At 43.1% G+C, this 18,324-nt stretch overlaps 1 protein-coding gene across 1 annotated transcript in view; it reads left to right on the forward strand.

The window, feature by feature from the left end:
* The window catches only part of MYO1D (myosin ID), a 366,992-nt gene that overhangs the window by 294,986 nt on the left and 53,682 nt on the right, over positions 1-18,324 (forward strand). The window lies entirely within an intron of this gene.

Consider the following 18,324-nt stretch of genomic DNA (forward strand, 5'->3'; position numbering starts at 1 on the left):
GAGCTATTTGGCTGGCCCAAAAGTTCATTAATAAGATGTTATGGAAAAACCTGAATGAACCTTTTGGCCAACAGTTTAGCACTTGCCTTGAAAGCTAACTGCATCCTGATCATATTCCAAACAATAAGCTTGCCTAGCGAAAGTGAAAGTCACTCGGTCATGTCCAACGCTTTGGGACCCATGGACTGTAGCCCATCAGGCTCCTCTGTCCATGGAATTCTCCAGTCAAGAATACTTAAGCAGGTTGCCATGCCCTCCTCCAGGGGATCTTCCTGACCCAGGGACTGAACCCAGGTCTCCTGTATTGCAGGTAGATTCTTTACTATCTGAGCCACCAGTGAAGCTTGCCTAAATACTGGTTCTAAGAACATCTCTGTCTCCAGTTATAATTGTTTGAACAGCATCAAAGCTGCGTAGATACTCTAAATGTGAACAGTCTTTAAATTTTTAGTCATTTTCAGAAATTATATTAGCTTTGCATCTCCCAAACTTTTCTTTTTAAACAATATCAAAGAGACAAGGTTCTGAGAAATTCTTAGAGGAGGAAATGTCTTGAGACTTGAGAAAAGGTCTTTGCAAGGCAGAGGAGCTCTGATCACGTAAGTTTGGGTTAGAAGGTTGCATGATCTTTTCATAGGAAGCTGTTCTTGGCCTTTATGTGACATTGCTCTGAATGGCTTTCCTAGTCTTGCAAACAGGTTTTGCGAAGCCACCCACACTTCTCAGGTGTTTTCTCTGAGACAGATGACTCCGGCTGAGGTGTGTCGCTAAGCCACGGAGCTGAGTTAATTGGATCTGGAGACTAACCTGAAACAGTGGCCTCATTAGTACCCCTGACCTAACCTGGCACAGCCTCATTGCACAAGGCACTTTTGGTAAGTGCATCTTGTACATGGCTGTCTGTGATCTCCCACATCTGGGGCACGTATGCTTCCATGGGGCTGCTTGGATGGGGTGACCAAGCACAGTGACACCATGAGGCCCTGCAGCAGCCAAGTCATCTGGAAGAGCCTGGAGCCCAACTCAGAACGTGTTCTGCTTGAGAAGCAGCATGATGTGGCAGAAAGGGCACAGGCTCTGGGCGGCTGGCCTGCATTTCAGCGCATCTCTGGATGAGCCACTGCATTTCCTAAACCTCTGGATACCTGATAATTCCTCATCTGTGAGTGAGGATCACAATGCCTGCTTCCCATGTTGGTAGACTGGGGTTAGCCTAGCCAACACCAAGCACAGCTGTGGCACATAGTAGGTGCTCGGTCAGTGGTGGCTGAGTCTGTCCTGCTTGTCATCATGATTATTACAGAGTCGACTCTGTCCCAGTACAGCCACCATCCAACGGATACTTTAGAGCACGTATTAACTTGCTGAGCCTCTGCACCAGGGGTACAGCCATGGGTAAAATAAACAGTGCTGCTTCTTAGGATGTATTATACCTCTTCTTTCTTCTTCACTTCTTTTTATTTTTTTTTCAGTTGTTTATAACATGTTTTGTGGGTTTCCCAGGTGACTCAGTGATAAAGAATCCATGTGCAATGCAGGAGCCACAGGAGATATGGGTTCCATCCCTGGATCAGGAAGATCCCCTGGAGGAGGAAATGGCAACCCACTCCAGTATTCTTCCCTGGAGAATCCCACGGACAGAGGACCCTGGCAGGCTACAGTCCAAAGGGTTGCAAAGAGTCAGACATGACTGAAATGACTTAGCATGCAAACACACACAACATGTTTTATTGTATGTAATTTTTATATTCTTTTTTTTCCCATTTTTTGGCCATACCAGGTAGCATGTGGGATCTTAGTTCCCCAACCAGGGATCCAACTCACATCCTCTGCACTGGAAGCACAGAGTCCTAACCACTCGACCACCAGGAAAGCCCTACACTTTTTTTTAAATATTCTTTTCCATTATGGTTTGTCACAGGATATTGAATATAGTTTTCCCTGGGCTATACAATAGGACCTTATTGTCTGTCTCCTTCATTCATTTCTTAACACATTATTGACCGGAGACATATTAACGCCATAGGCGTTAGTTTTTGCAAAAATCCCCTGGTCAGTAATGTGTTGATTTATCAACTTCTACCCCTACTGCCACTTGTTACCCTTTACAGTGTCCCCTTACCCTCAGCCAGAAACTGCTGTCTCGGTAGTTTTGTCCCATTAACACCGCAAAAGGCCAGCATCTGCACCTTCTGCTCCTCCTCACCTGCAGGGTCACATCCACTTACTTTCACAGGTGGTCCCCAACTTAAGATCATTTGACTTATCATTTTTTTCTCTGTGTGAGGGCTTCCCTGGTAGCTCAGCTGGTGAAAAATCCACCTGCAACGCAGGAGACCCCGGTTCAATTCCTGGGTTGGGAAGATCCCCTGGAGAAGGGAACGTGGAGTGTGAGTCACTCAGACACACACGTAAGACCACGCTGTACCCAGAGGGCTAGTTTGTTGCACTCTTTTAGTACAGTCTTGGACTGCTTGCATGAGCTGTCCAGTGCTTTGCATGATTTTACCCAACTGTAGGTGAATGTAAGTGTTCTGAGCATGTTGAACGTGGGCTCGGTTCAGCCAGGATGTCAGTAGGGTAAAATCATGCAAATCAATGTTTGCATTTCTGACTTTGAGATATTCAGCATATGATGGGTTTATCAGGATGTAACTCCATTGTAAATTGAGAACAGTGGGTACCTCCTCAAGCAAGGGGCCCACACTACCTATCTTGGAGATGTCTCAAGTGTTCAACCTTCTGCTGAGAACAGACCCTCGGGCATCTTTCAGGTTTCAGGTTAAATGACCTCTTTCCCAGACAAGTCTTAAGTCTTCGTATTCACGTCCTCTAATAAGACCCTATTTTTTTTTTCCTTCACAACACCGCAATTATAATTGATTTGTGTGCATGTGTTAATTAGCATCTTTCACTTTCAGGAAGTTGTGAGGAACTTCCTTCCACAAGGGGAGGAACCAGATGCTCAGAAACTGTGTAGTGAATGACTAGGAAGTCATGGATGTTATGTCTTGTCACTGAATGTATTTCATCATAATGAGAAACTCTGAAACAGGTGCATGGAGTTGACCTTTGGTGCTGGGCTCCCTATTCAGACACCACTGGGAACATAGTCCTTCCTTGCCACTGTTTGGTGGTAGCCACGTCCTAGATCAGTTTGGTCCCAAATAGACGTGTCCCCAGCCACCAAACCATTGCTGGCCAGATGAGCAACTGCTCTCCAGGGCCAGGTGACAGAGCAGGTGACCGAGAGCTAAAGGTTGAATAGATTCCACCACCTGAGCAGCTGCTCCCTGTGATCAGGGCTCCAGGATCCAGCAGGGTGAGGTTTAAGAAAGACAGCGGTGGGGACTGCATTGAGAAAGCGGGTGCTGCCAGGATACCTCCTGTGGCTGCGGAGAAGAATCGTCTCCTTAAGGGACAGGTTTAGCACACAACAGTGTTTCCTGGGTGATGACATTATTTTTAGTTCTATACATTAGGCAACAGCAAGCACTGTCACCAAAGGTGATGGGTTGTTTGTGTGATTGTGAGAATAGGGGGTATGTTGTCTCTAGAAGGATCACAGAGCCCCTTTGTAACCATGACGACAAGATGCAGTCCGGGGACTTCCCTGGTGGTCCAGTGGCTAAGACTCTGAGCTCCCAATGCAGGGGGCCAGGGTTCAGTCCCTAGTTGGGAAACTAGATCCCACGTGCCACAACTAAGAGTCCGCATGCCACAGCTAAAGATCCCACATGCTGCAGCTGAGACCTGGCGCAGCCAAAGAAATAAAATTCAGTATTTTTTTAAAATTTATTTTAATGCAGATGGGCCTTGTTGGAATCCTCTTCTATACCCTCCCCCTTAAAAGTCACATGACCTGGAGTCCCAGATGATTCCTCAGAGTGAAGTTCTTAGAGGGGGCTCCATGCCTCTTTTTTTGTTATCTCTGTGGTCACCATTACCTTCCCTTCATCTTCTAGTTAATCTGTTCTCTTCCTCTCTCTCCCTCATTAAACTGTAAGCTCCCTAAGAACAGGGGATGTGTCCCGTGAACATCTGAGTCATCCACTGCCCCAGCACCGGAAGCACCAAATAAACATCAAAGGAGAGAAGAGGCAGAAGAAAGATAGGCTCTTGTTAGAGGAATTCACCCTGGACTGTACACTGCACCGCAGCCCCAGTTACAGGGCCACTTAGCAGTCATCGCTAAGTATAGGGTGTCGGCTTAGAAAGGGAAGGGACCCACATGCTGACCCAAGATTTTCCTAAGTGACACTGAAGGAAACTGATGTCAGATCCCGATTTGTGTGAGTAATCAGACACTTCAGAGCAAGCATAAGAAAAATCTACCTGCTCATGGACAGTTACCTTCCCAGGAACAGTTGACCCATTTTGACCCAGTTTTGAAGGGACAGTAAATGCAGGGGCATGAGTTTCCACTCCTTGGGTGCCTGGGCTCTGCTCGCAGCCTCCACACTAGAGCTACAGCACCCAGAACCCCACATGGTCTTGGGAAGCCAGTGTGGTTACGGGGGAAATTTGATTTGCAGATGCTGACAGATAAAGTTAAGCAAAACAGATTTTAATCAATTGTGGATATATCTTACCAGCTTCCACTACTTTTATATTCCCACATAGTCTTTTTAGTCCAGCAAGAATGGTAGTAAACCAAAATAACAATCATACCAGGAAAGGTTTAAAAAAAAATCAAGATACATTACATCAGATTCTTGGGAGCTCATGTTAAACTGAGATACAGTAGTTTGTTGTTTTTTTTTTTTTTTTAGCATTTTACAATTAATTTAATGTGGAAAATATATTTTTTTTAATTTTAAAATCTTTAATTCTTACATGCGTTCCCAAACATGATGAGATACAGTAGTTTGAGGTGTGATTGACTGTCAGGCCTGCGGTGGAGGGGGACGACAGAGACCTGCATGGCTTTCCTCGTGGGTGAAGCAGCGCTTCACTCTCCTGATTCTTAGTGTGAAATGGTTCCTGCTGGTACCCAGATGTGTGGGCTAAGGTACATGCTTATGAGTCTTAGATAAACATCATCCTCTACTAATCAGTGGGCTTCCCAGGTGGCTCAGCAGTAAAGAATCCCCCTGCCAGTGCAGGAGAGGCAGGTTCAATCCCTGGATTGGAAAGATCCCCTGGAGGAGGAATTGGCAACCCACTCCAGTATTCTTGCCTAGGAAATCCCCTGGACAGAGGAGCCTGGTGGGTTACACTCCACGGGGTCATAAAGAATCAGACATGACTTAGCAACTGAGCACACACACCACTAATCTCTACCTGTGTATTTAGAGATACCTATGATAGCTAAGAAAATCCACCCAAAAAAAGATAGCCAAAATGACACACATTTGAAAAAATGTCTTCTTCATTAATAATCAAAGGTATCAACAAAACAATAAGATACTGCTTTTCCCTTCAAGTCAGTGGAGCTTTTTTGTTTGTTTGGATATTTTTATTTGAATCTGTTTTTTTAATTGAAGGATAATGGCTTTACAATATTGTGTTGGTTTCTACCAAACATGAACATGAATCAGCCATAGGTATACGTATGTCCCCTCCCTCTTGAACCTTCCTCCCACCTCCCACAGTGGAGTTTCTTTTAAGGATAATGTTCTTTATTAGTGAGAATGCAGTAAGATTCTGCATTGGTTTATTGCTAGTGAGAGGAAGTAACTGATACAGATGTGGAAAACCATTTGCAAGCATGAATCAAAAGACTTGAAAAGCTTCCTGCCCTTAAAAGGGATGAAAGGAAACATAATTTAGTATTTAATATTATAGTACTTATTTCAAGGGTTATATCATGCATTTAGAGTCAGAGGGAAAAAAATAACATTACTAATTTTGTAATGCTCATATTCTTTGTCCTAACAGTCTCCTTTCAAGACATATGTCCTCAGAAAGTAATTAGAAATGTGGACAAAAATCTACACTTAAAGATGCATGTAGCAGTTATCTATAAATAGTGAAAACTGTAAACAGCCAAAACCTTGAAAGAATATCTGAACAAGGAAAGACTTATGATGAAATTTTTTACAGCCACTAAAAGTTATCTTTACAAACTTTTTGACGTCAAAAGAAAGTGCTTAAGATACAAAAAGTTTTTTAAGTATGAAATATATCCAGTTGTAATCACAACTTTGAAAAAAAATACAGACATAAAAAGGAGTTGAAGGAAATATACCAAAATGGTTAATGCTAAGTGCTTTTGTTCTTCTTTCAATTTTTTTATGCTTTCTAGCGTTATTTCAATGACAGTCAAGGGCAAATGGTAAGAAATCCTTTTAACTTTTATGGCAAAAGTTAATCACTAGAAGGATATGTAAAATATCAATGTTACTATGTTAATATGTCAAAATATTAACCAACATTCTCTCCTGAGATGGCGAGATAGTATTATGGGGAAAATTTTGTTTCTCTTGCTTTATAGTTTCTTCCATTTTCCACATTTTCTACAGTGAACATGTATGAATGTTAGAATTTAAGAAAAGAAAAAAGGAAAGCAAAAAAAGTGCAGAACGTGTAAGAGGACTGAGTTGTATGCTCAGTCGCTCAGTTGTGTCCAACTCTTTTGCAGCCCATGGACTATAGCCTGCCAACCTCCTCCGTTGATGGAATTTTTCAGGCAAGGATACTGGAGCAGGTTGCCATTTCTTATTCCAGGAGATCTTCCTGATCCAGAGATCAAACCCATGTCTCCTGCATCTCCTGCAGGAGGATTCTTTACCACTGCGCCACCTGGGAAGCCCAGGACTGAGTTGCTGCTGCTGCTGCTAAGTCACTTCAATCATGTCTGACTCTGTGTGACCCCATAGAAGGCAGCCCACGAGGCTCCCCCGTCCCTGGGATTCTCCAGGCAAGAACACTGGAGTGGGTTGCCATTTCCTTCTCTAGTGCATGAAAGTGAAAAGTGAAAGTGAAGACACTCAGTCATATCTGACTCTTAGCGACCCCATGGACTGCAGCCCGCCAGGCTCCTCCATCCATGGGATTTGCCAGGCAAGAGTACCGGAGTGGGTTGCCATTGCCTTCTCCGAGGACTGAGTTAGTGACAGTAACAAATGCTGTTAGTTTGCTTGTAAAAATCTTCAAAAACATAACTTTCTTTGAATGATTCACCAACTAATCTTGAGTCAGAATTTCAACTTTGGTATGAAAGTTTTTATATCATGGATCATTCATTTTAGTTGTTTCTGGGTATTAACAGTTCTTTTTAATTCAAAGACTCCTTAACGTACACATTTTCCTTGCAGCAAGTTTCCAGGAATACTACTTATCTGGGTTACCTTTGTCTCAGCAGCCTTTATAAACTTGAAAGTGTATCTCTGCTGACCTACCATGACCGTATGAATTAGTTATTGTACTTATACATAGGAAGAGAAGGGCGTGACAGGATGAGATGGTTGGATGGCATCACTGAGTCAGTGGACATGGGTTTGAGCAAACTCCAGGAGATAGTGAAGGGCAGGGAAGCCTGGCGTGCTGCAGTCCATGGGGTCAGAAACAGCCACTACTTAATGACCAAACAGCAACTTATGCATTAGGAGGAATTAGGTTTTCCCAGAATAGTTTACTTTTTTAACAGCAAGCATATTCAGTTTTCCATGAACATTCTTTTGCTTAAGGTTGCCCGGTGGCTCAGCTGACAAAGAATCTGCCTGCAGTGCAGGAGACCTCAGTTCAATCCCTGGTCAGGAAGATCCCCTGGAGAAGGGAATGGCAAGCCACTCCAGTATTCTTGCCTGGAGAATCCCATGGACAGAGGATCCTGGTGGGCTACAGTCCATGGGGTTGCAAAGCGTTGGACATGACTGAGCAAAGAGTTTACATTTTACATGCTCAGTTTGCCACAACCATTCTTTTGCAGTTAAATGAGGGTTACTATAGGATAACTACCCTGTCATTACATGCATAGCAGTGATAAATACAAAAGGTGAAGCTGAAAGGTCAAGAAATACTTAAAGTTCTGTGGCTGGGAACGAACATAGTTGTGTTTTTTTTACATTTCAAGAAATCGATGGTAGGTGATCAATAAAAGAGACATTTAAGAGAGGAGAAGGAATATTAGGGATGGAAATAATAAAATATGATAAAAAAAGTGATGATCATAAATCATATGAGAAAAATAAACTTAACATCAAACAATTAAGACCCTCTATTGCATATAGATTACAAGTAGGTGGATTTTTTTTTTTAAGACTTTTTTATACAACTTTTTCTTAAAGGAGCTTCCACAACAGGCAAAGGGCAGGAAATTGAAGATCACATTGAATAATTTAAAAGCCTTTGAAGGACCGTTTGGTTCATAATCAAAAGAAGATTCATAGCTGAGTGGCCTTGGGCCACTAAGCGCCAGTTTATTCCCTCTGAAAAGCGAGTGACCTAGCCAGCTGAGGATCAAATTGTGTGTGTGTGTGTGTGTGTGTGTAAGCACACACATAAGCACACATTCTGGGCTACTCGATAGGATAGAAGATGGAAGATAATAAAAATAGTTAACACTCATCCAGTCCTTACTCCATGCTAGGGTCCATTCAAAGTCCCATACATGCACTACCACACACACACCTCACTGCTCTAGAAGGTGGGTACAGTGATTATCCTCCTTTTATAGCTGAAGAAACTGAAGCACAGAGAGAGGTTGAGGGATTTGCCCCAGATCACAGCTAATTCGTAATAGACAAGTACCCCAGCATCTTGTACCCTTAGACACTGCTGCCTCGCCTATGTGAGGCACCCAGATTATTCAAAGTGGAAGGAGTAAACTATTTAGACTGGAAGCACACTTTAGAACAGGAAATGAGAGGGGGCAGAAGAGACCTTGGACATGACCTCCGTTTCCTCTCATCTCCCTGGGAATGCATTCTATAACCAAACTGGTCAGAAGTGTGGAGGGAGCCTTTTTTGGATGAAAAGAAGGACGTTTCTGGGCTCTCTTATTGTCAGAAGTGGTGTCCTCTGACAGTGAGCCCTTGAGTGGGGAGCAGTTCGTTGGCCTTTTCCAACCACAGGTGCAGCCACGTGAGGATGGCGGCATGTTACTTCTTTTCCTTTGATCCTGCAGTGAAAAGGCACAAATATAATGTGCTCCCATAAAGTGTGAACCAGACACTTCTAATCAAACTTCAAAGATCACACTTCGCTTCCAAGAATGAAATATTTCCCCCTCGTCTTAAATTGACTGTTAACCATCCAGCCCCCGACATTGTTTTCTGGTCTCAGAAATAAGTTGTTTCTGTTGGGCCTTGATGCTCAAGTGTTGGAACATACTGTTTGTGGAGTTTTTCGTTGCTGGACTTCCCTGGTGGCTAAGACGGTAAAGCGTCTGTCTACAATGCGGGAGACCTGGGTTTGATCCCTGGGTCGGGAAGGTCCCCTGGAGAAGGAAATGGCAATCCACTCCAGTACTATTGCCTGGAAAATCCCATGGACAGAGGAGCGGGTAGGCTACAGTCCATGGGGTTGCAAAGAGTTGGACACGACTGAGTGACTTCACTTTCACTTTTTTCAGTCACTAAGTCATGTCTGACTCTTGAGACCCCATGGACTGCAGCGTGCCAAGCTTCCTGTCCTTCACTATCTCCTCCCTCAATCTTTCCTAGCTTTTTAATACTTACTTTTATTTATTCAGCTGCACCAAGTCTTGGTTGCAGTATACGCTATCTAATTCCCTGACCAGGGATCAAACCCAGGCCCCCTGCTTTGGGAGCGCAGAATCTCAGCTACTGCACACCAGGCAAGTCCAGAATTTACCCTTCGGAGATCAAGGCTCTGCCTCTGAGAGCATGTCTCTTCACTGTCCCACTGCTGCCCTTGAAGATAAACTCTCATAAACCAGCCCAGGGGTCAGCAAACTGTGGCCCATGGGCCAAACCTGGCCCACCACCTCGGTGGTTTTGCATTCTTGAAGCTGTTAGTGGAAAACATCAAAAAGAAGGATAACATTTCATGACACCTGATATTTATATAAAATTCAGCTCCATTGTCCACACATAAAACTGTGTAGAAGCACAGCCTGTCCATTCACATCCACATAGCAGCAGCCGGGTTGAGTGGTTGCGTACAGTTTGGCCCACAGAGCTGAAATAGTCACTCTCTGGCCCTTTAGAAACTTGACTGATCCCTAACAACACAGTATCTCAGGACCCATCCAGTTTGACCTCTCACAAAGAGAGGCTAAGGCTTCCAAATTGAAAGGCTTGCGTTATTTCACTGAGTAATAACTGTGCTAGTCAGACTTAATGTTTTCTCCCACAAGTCACTGAGCATCTCTACATTCGGCATACTTCAATTAGACCATCTCACCCTCTTTTTTTTTTTTTTTAAGTATCCAGCAGTTACTTATTGGGCCATATAGCATACGGGATCTTAGTTCCCCAACCAGGGATCAAACCCACACCCTTTGCATTGGAAGTGCAGAGTCTTCACCACTAGGCTGCTAGGGAAGTCCCAAACCACCTCACCCTTAAGCTGCCTTAATTGGGGTGAGTGCCCTGCATTATTTGTCTGTAATGCCCTGCACTATTTGTGATGTTTCTCTGGGAGAACATTGTAAAAGAAACAAACATCAATTTATAGGTTCCACACAAGGAGCCTATAATTTCTTAGATTAAGAAATATAGTACAATTCTCCACTTTTTGACAGATGCAAAGGCACTGTGATATTTCTGTTTTCTTATAATTCTATCGTCAATGTTAGATTTGCTGTTGTTCGGGTTTTTTTAGTCAAATAAGAACTTTATTTAGTATAGTAGCCTATTTTCATTAAAAAATGAAACATATACATTTTCTTATTGAAGGATAATTGCTTTACAGAATTGGGTTGTTTTCTGTCAAACCTCACCATGACTCAGCCATAGGTATATATATATATATATCCCCTCCCTTTTGAACCTCCCTCCTATCTCCCTCCCCTCTAGGTTGATACAGGGACCCTGTTTGAGTTTCCTGAGCCATGCAGCAAATTCCCGTTGGCTATCTATTTTACATATGGTTATGTAAGTTTCCATGTTACTCTTTCCATACATCTCACCCTCTCCCCATGTCCATAAGTCTATTCTCTATGTCTGTTTCTCCGTTGCTGCTGCTGCTGCTGCTAAGTCGCTTCAGTCATGTCCGACTCTGTGGGACCCCATAAACGGCAGCTAACCAGGCTCCTCTATCCCTGGGATTCTCCAGGCAAGAATTCTGGAGTGGGTTGCCATTTCCTTCTCCAATGAATGCATGCATGCATGCTAAGTCGCTTCAGTCGTGTCCGACTCTTTGAGACCCCATGGACAGCAGCCCGCCAGGCTCCTCTGTCCACGGGATTCTCTAGGCAAGAATACTGGAGTGGGTTGCCATTTCCTTCTCCCATTGCTGCCCTGTAAATAAATTCTTCAGAACCATTTTTCTAGATTTCGTATATGTGAGTTAGAATATGATATTTATCTGTCCCCGATTCACTTCACTCTGTACAATAGGTTCTAGGTTCATCCACCTCATCAGAGTGGACTCAGATGCATTCCTTTTATGGCTGAGAAATAGCCCATTGTGTGTATGTGCCACAGCATCTTTATCCATTCATCTGTTGATGAGCATCTAGGTTGCTTCCATGTTCTAGCTGTTGTAAATAGTGCTGCAATGAACAATGGGATTCATGTGTCTTTTTCAGTTTTGGTTTCCTCAGGGGATATGCCTAGGAGTGGGATTGCTGGGTCATGTGGTGGTTTTATTCCTAGTTTTTTAAGGTTTTTCTTCCATAATGGCGGTATCAATTTACATTCCCACCAACAGTTCAAGAGTGTTCCCTCTTCTCCACACCCTCTCCAGCATTTATTGTTTGTAGACTTTTTGATGATGGCCATTCTGACCGGTGTGAGGTGATATTTCATTGTGGTTTTGATTTGCATTTCTCTAATCATGAGCGATGTTGAGCATCTTTTCATGTGTTCATTAGCCATCTGTATGTTTTCTTTGGAGAAATGTCTGTTTAGGTCTTTTTCCCACTTTTCCATTGGGTTGTTTGTTTTCCTGGCCTTGAGTTGTATGAGCTGCTTGTATATTTTGGAAATTAATCCTTTGTCAGTTGCTTCATTTGCTATTATTTTCTCCCATTCTGAGGGTTGTCTTTTCACCTTGCTTATAGTTTCCTTTGCTGTGCAAAAGCTTTTAAGTTTAATCAGGTCCCACTTGTTTACATTTGTTTTTATTTCCATTATTCTAGAAGGTGGGTCATAGAGAATCTTGCTTTGATTTATGTCACTGAGTGTTCTGCCTATGTTTTCCTCTAAGAGGTTTATAGTTTCTGGTCTTACACTTATGTCTTTAATCCATTTTGAGTTTATCTTTGTGTATGTTATTAGGAAGTGTTCTAATTTCATTCTTTCACATGTAGCTGTCCAGTTTTCCTGTAACCGCTTATTGAACAGGCTGTCTTTGCACCATTGTATTTTCTTGCCTCCTTTGTCAAATATAAGGTACCCATAGGTGCATGGGTTTATTTCTGGGCTTTCTATCTTGTTCCATTGGTCTATATTTCTGTTTTTTTGTGCCAGTACCATACTGTCTTGATGACTGTAGTTTTGTAGTAAAATCTGAAGTCATGAAGGTTGATTCCTCCAGCTCCATTCTTCTTTCTCAAGACTGATTTGGCTATTTGGGGTCTTTTGTGTTTCCATATGAATTGTGAAATTTTTTGTTCTAGTTCTGTGAAAAAATGCCATTGGCAATTTGATAGGGATCACATTGAATCTGTAGATAGCATTTGGTAGTATAGTCACTTTCACAATATTGATTCTTCCTACCCAGGAACATGGAATATCTCTCCATCTGTTTATGTCATCTTTGATTTCTTTCATCAGCATCTTGTAATTTTCTGTTCATTTTTTTTTTGAAGCTCAAGAATTAATTGTTAACTAATTGCTAAAACTCTTCATTGGGCTTCCCTCATAGCTCAGTTGGTAAAGAATCCACCTATAATGCTGGAGACCCCAGTTTGATTCCTGGGTTGGGAAGATCCCCTGGAGAAGGGAACGGCTACCCACTCCAGTATTCTGGCCTAGAGAATCCCATGGACTGTCCATGGAGTCACAAAGAGTCAGACATGACTGAGTGACTTTCACTTTCCGAATTCTTCATAAAGTGTAGTTAAAACTTTTTTTCACCACCAACCCCGTGTCCGCCCAAAGTGTAAGGCTTCTGCGGGCAGTGTCTCATCGTGTGTGTGAGTCGCAGCAACTGCTCAGCCCAAGAATGGTTTCCTCCACCCACTGGGAGCCCCTGCTCCGTTCGTTCGGAGCACATGCTTGTTGAGCACCTGCAGTGCGCGACAGGACCTTGACCCTGTACCCAGTCTCTATCCCAGAGGGCCTACAGTCCATTTCAGGGTCTGTTAGGAACAACTGCATTAGTGATTTTTAAAATACAGATAGAAGGGAGATTTCCTGGTGGCCCTGTGGTTAAGACTTCACATTTTCACTGCCATATGCCCAGGTTCAATCCCTGGTTGGGGAATTAAGATCTCACAAGCTGTGCAGCCAAATAAATAAACAAGTAAAGATACAGACAGGGAAAGGTTGGTAGAGATGAATATACAGCACCCCACAGGAAGACATAGGAATACATACAGGACATCTGGCCTTCCAATTGTCTGTCCATTCCAGAAAGAACTTTGTTCTGCCAGGTGTGAGGCTTCAGGTCAGATCATAGCCCCTGTCTTCCTGGAGCTTATACTCAAGTGGGGCAAAACCGCTTAAAATGAGTGAACAAATGAATAAAAACAGTTCTCTACTGTAGCAAGTGCTAAGGAGGAATAACAGGGTTCTGAGGCAGAGAATTAAAGGAGGTGACCTATTTTGGATAGAGTGGTCAGAAAAAGCCAAGTGCAGAGGTGACATCTTTTTTTAATACTTACCCATTTGTTGGGCTGCATCAGGTCTTGGTTACGTCACTTGGAATCTTTGGTTGTGGCACACAGACTCTCTTGTTGTGGCGCAGGGTCTCCAGGAGCATCCCACAACTACTGTGGCACATGAGCTTAGTTGCTCCTAGGTGTGTGAGATCTTATTCCTCAACCAGGGATCAAACCCGAGTCCCCGGCATTGCAAAAGTGGTAGTCACTCAGTCTTATCCGACCCTCTGTAGCCTCACGGACGGTAGCCCATCAGGCTCCTCTATCTATGGGATTCTCCAGGCAAGAATACTGGAGTGGTAGCCATTCCCTTCTCCAGGGAATCTTCCCAACCCAGGGATCAAACCTGGGTCTCTCGCATTGCAGGCAGATTCTTAATCACTGGACCACCAGGAAAATCCCCAGGGGTGACATTTAAGGTTTGAAAGATGGAAGGGAGCTGGTCGTGTAAAGACAAAGCCAGGCAGGGAAATGGTAGGTGCAAAGGCCGTGAGGCAGAAAAGACTTTGGTGCCAAGGCTTGTGGAGTTGTGAGAAGATCAGGAACTGGAGAGGCAGGCCATTTAGAAGGATGAGGAGTTCAGCAATCCTTTGAGCATGCTGGAGAGGAAGGAGAGGTGTGGCTGTGCAGGCAAAGGTTTAGAAAGACAAAGCTTGTTGATGGATAAGCATGTGACTTGGGGAGCCTTGAATATGGGTCTCTGCCCGGAAGAGCCGGCTGGGACACTGCCGGGGAGCAGCCAGATTGTGACAGTCCTCGCTTATCAGGCAAAGGGATTTGGGTTTCATCCAGCAGACAACAGGCAGCCAAAACAGAAGGGAATTTTTGTGTCTCTAGTTAAAAATACTTTTTCTGATAACAAAAGTAACTCTTCATGAGGAAATTTGGGGAAATGTACACAGAGACACTAAAGAAAAAATCTAAGTGTACATACAAGCTATTGTTAACATTTCTGTATCTTCTTTTGCATTCTGATATAGTTTTCCAAAAATGAGATTTTTTTTTTAATACACTCTGTGTTATAATTGCTATTTCCCTTAATGATGCAGAGCAAACATTCTGAAAATGTCTTCCTAGGTCACTCAGTATTCTTCTCCAGCACAACTTTGCGTACCTGTATGGTATTTCATGCTGAAAATGAACTAAAATGTATTTCTGTATATTGTTTCATTGTCAGCCCTTAACTGTTGAGCATCTAGAATGTTTCCAGTTTTTAGTACTATAAGCAACGCGATGATAATTGTCTTAAGTTGTTCCCTCGCTCAGTCGTGTCTGATGACCCCGTGTACTGAAACACGCCAGGCTTCCCTTAAGGCTTCTCTAAGTGTCCTTAGAGGGATGTACTTATTTATATCCATGATTGCTTCCTTAGGAATTCCTAGAAGTGGAATGGTAGAGCCAACGCGTATACATTCTTCAAGGCTTTTTATACATTTTTCTAGATTAGCTCTCTAACGCTTATGCCATTTTACACTCTTACCAGACAGCTATCCACATGCCTCCTGTACCAAATTACTCACTTGGCACTGGATTTCATTTGCCAATTTGCCAGGAAAAAAAAAAAAAAAAACTTTGTATATCCATTGTTCTCATCTACCTTTTTTAAATGAAATTCAGCAGTTTCTTCCGTGGGGCTCCTTGTCATCTGTACATGTGCTGGGTTTGTTCCAGGTCGTCACTTAGTATAGCACACTCCTGCATAGCCAGGGGAGTTGGACCCCAGTTTACGACTCTCAAGTTGACACACCTGTTTCTCGCACAGATGAAGAGCACTTCCACTTCAGAGATTCTGTCTTTTTCAGTCATATTCCCAGTGCAGTACCTAGTCCATCGCAGGCATTGATATATATTTACAGAAGCAGAGAAAAAGAAAGATGGGAGGAAAAGGGTAGGTGGACAAATGAAAGGGAGGGAGGGAGACAATGGACTGCAGAAGAATGCTGTTAAAGAATGAACAGTACAGAAGTAAAGATGATGTACAGAAACTGATCTCTTAAGAGGGGGGCTCCCTGGTGGTTCTGGGGTAAAGAACCTTCCTGCCAGTGGAGGAGACGCAGGTTCAATCCCTGGGTCAGGAATATCCCCTGGAGACGGAAATAGCAACCCAGTCCAGTATTGCTGCCTAGGAAATCCCATGGATAGAGGAGCCTGGGGGGCTACAGTCTGGGGTCACAAAGAGTCTGACAGGACTTCGCGGCTAAACAACCACCGCCACTCTCTTAGGAAGCTTGGCTGTAAGGTGTGAAGAGAGAGAAAATGGCTACAAGGGCGCTGACATTATGGGTGGTTTAATTGGGGGGCATTTCATGGCTTGTGGGGAGAAGAGAACAGTGGACCTTTTTGGTCTTTTACTTAATGAGGAGACTTGTACAAGTTTTTAGGCTGAGGAAAAAGCAGATAGCTTCTAGGACAGACTGAAAATATTTCTTCAGCTCACCCAGGAAATGTTTATTGAGTACCAACAATATGCCAGGCACTATACCAGAGAGTCAGCAAGACAGAGTTCCTGAGCCAGGGCTTCTATGCTGGTGGGAATAGGAGAGAGAAAGAGAGAGAGAAAGGATGACGGGCTATGATCCAAGGAAGGTGGAACCTCATGCTGATTGCTGCTTGCTCAGGAAGAGCAAAATATGTTAATGTTAGTCTAGGTCAGACATAATTATGGAGGTAAGACTGCTGGGGAAAAAAAAAACACATGCATCCCTAAGCCTCTTGGATGCATGGGTGGGTGGGGGGGGGGGGGTGTGTGTGTGTGTGCACACCACATGCATCCCTAAGCCTCGTGGATGCGGGGTGGTGTGTGTGTGTGTGTTTCGCATGGAGGGAGAGTACAGCTGGATGTGTCCCAGACATATTTGCCAAAAAGATTTCCCTCCTATGATAAGGTGGTGCTTTCAGGATATAGAAGTGGAACAGAGGCAGAAAAAGACGTGGCTGAGTCTTCGTCTAGCCAGTTGGCCTAAGCTTTTCTGGTATTTAGTCAATGACTCATTTCCCTTTTGTGTGGCTGTCTTAGCATATTCTGCCTGAAACTAGCTGTTACATCCAAATGGAAAGAAAACACGTGATCTGGGCGTGCGTTGCATCTTGATTTAATCCCCTTCATAATTGTATTCATCTTCATTCTCTTCAGGTGCCGTAGTTCAGTCCATTTCACAGACTCCCCCCACCCCAGCCCGCCCCCTCGCCCAGTCATTTCCTACCAGCTCCCTGTTTAGTTACGGTGAATAAAATATTTTCAGTGTCAGAAACTATAGAGGATCTCGTTTGTAACTCTAGCTGAATTCTGTTTCATCGGTATTATTAAGAAGAAATGGCTGTGAATTGGATGAAAAGATTCTTTTCAAATTGCTTCACTTTTACTATTTCCGTTTCTTTGATTGTAGGCTATCAAATACTTTTGAGAATTAGGCAGAGTATATTCACAAGTACCTTTTTAAGTTACTTAGAAAACAAATCTATAAAGACTAAAAGCATTGGACTCTGTGATCTACTCTTTTTTTTTTTTACTGATGCAGAACTATAGAGGCCTTACTAATCCTCTGTGATTAACTGGAAAATTTTGCTTTAATCTTTGCAACAGGTTAGGTCATGAGACAGTGAACACTAAAAAAACAAATCACAACCCCATAGTATCAAAATTTTTATGTTGAATATTGCTTCAAAGGAATCATTGCTCCAAGCTTGGAAAATCATTTTGGTTTTCATGATAAATGTAAAGAGATTTGATCTCATTTATGGTAAATATTAAGCTTAAAATTATTTATGTTTACATATTCCCTTTCATCAAATACTGAGTTGGGAATTTTTTTTTAGTATTTTTATTTATTTGGCGACACTGGGTCTTAGTTGTGGCATGCAGGCTCTTTAGTTATAGCATGTGGCCTCAGTTCCCTGACCAGGGATCAAACCCAGGCCCCCTGCCGTGGGAGTGCGGAGTCTTAGCCACTGGACCACCAGGGAAGTACCTAGGCACAGTTGTTGTTTTCTTTTTTTTGTATAGATTTGGTGCTTTTCTCATGGGTTGTTTTTTTGTTTGTTTGTTTGGTTTGTTTTTTTTTTGCACTTTGCATCTCAGTCTGGCCATACTCCCATAAAGCAGAGAATGTAATTAGCAGCATCCTTAATTTTACAGATGAGGAAAGAGAGGCACTTGGCTTAAAGAGGCTTGTCAGGGAACATTCAGGTAACACATACCTGCACATATTACAGAACTTGCCACCAAGGAGTGTAGAGTCTAAGGCAGAGGCAGATGAGCATTTGTAGGAGTAAAGCTCATTCCCCGGGGCAGAAAGAAATGATCCACACAGAACCTCGTGAAGCTGCAAGGTCAGTGTGGTATTCCTCCCCTGACCTTGCTAACCTTTTCAGAAGCTGGATCACTGCTTACTGCCCTTCTTTAAATGTTGGTATTTCTGTTTGGAACA

The sequence above is a fragment of the Ovis aries genome, chromosome 11 (assembly GCF_016772045.2).
Source record: "Ovis aries strain OAR_USU_Benz2616 breed Rambouillet chromosome 11, ARS-UI_Ramb_v3.0, whole genome shotgun sequence".
Lineage (NCBI taxonomy): Eukaryota > Metazoa > Chordata > Mammalia > Artiodactyla > Bovidae > Ovis > Ovis aries.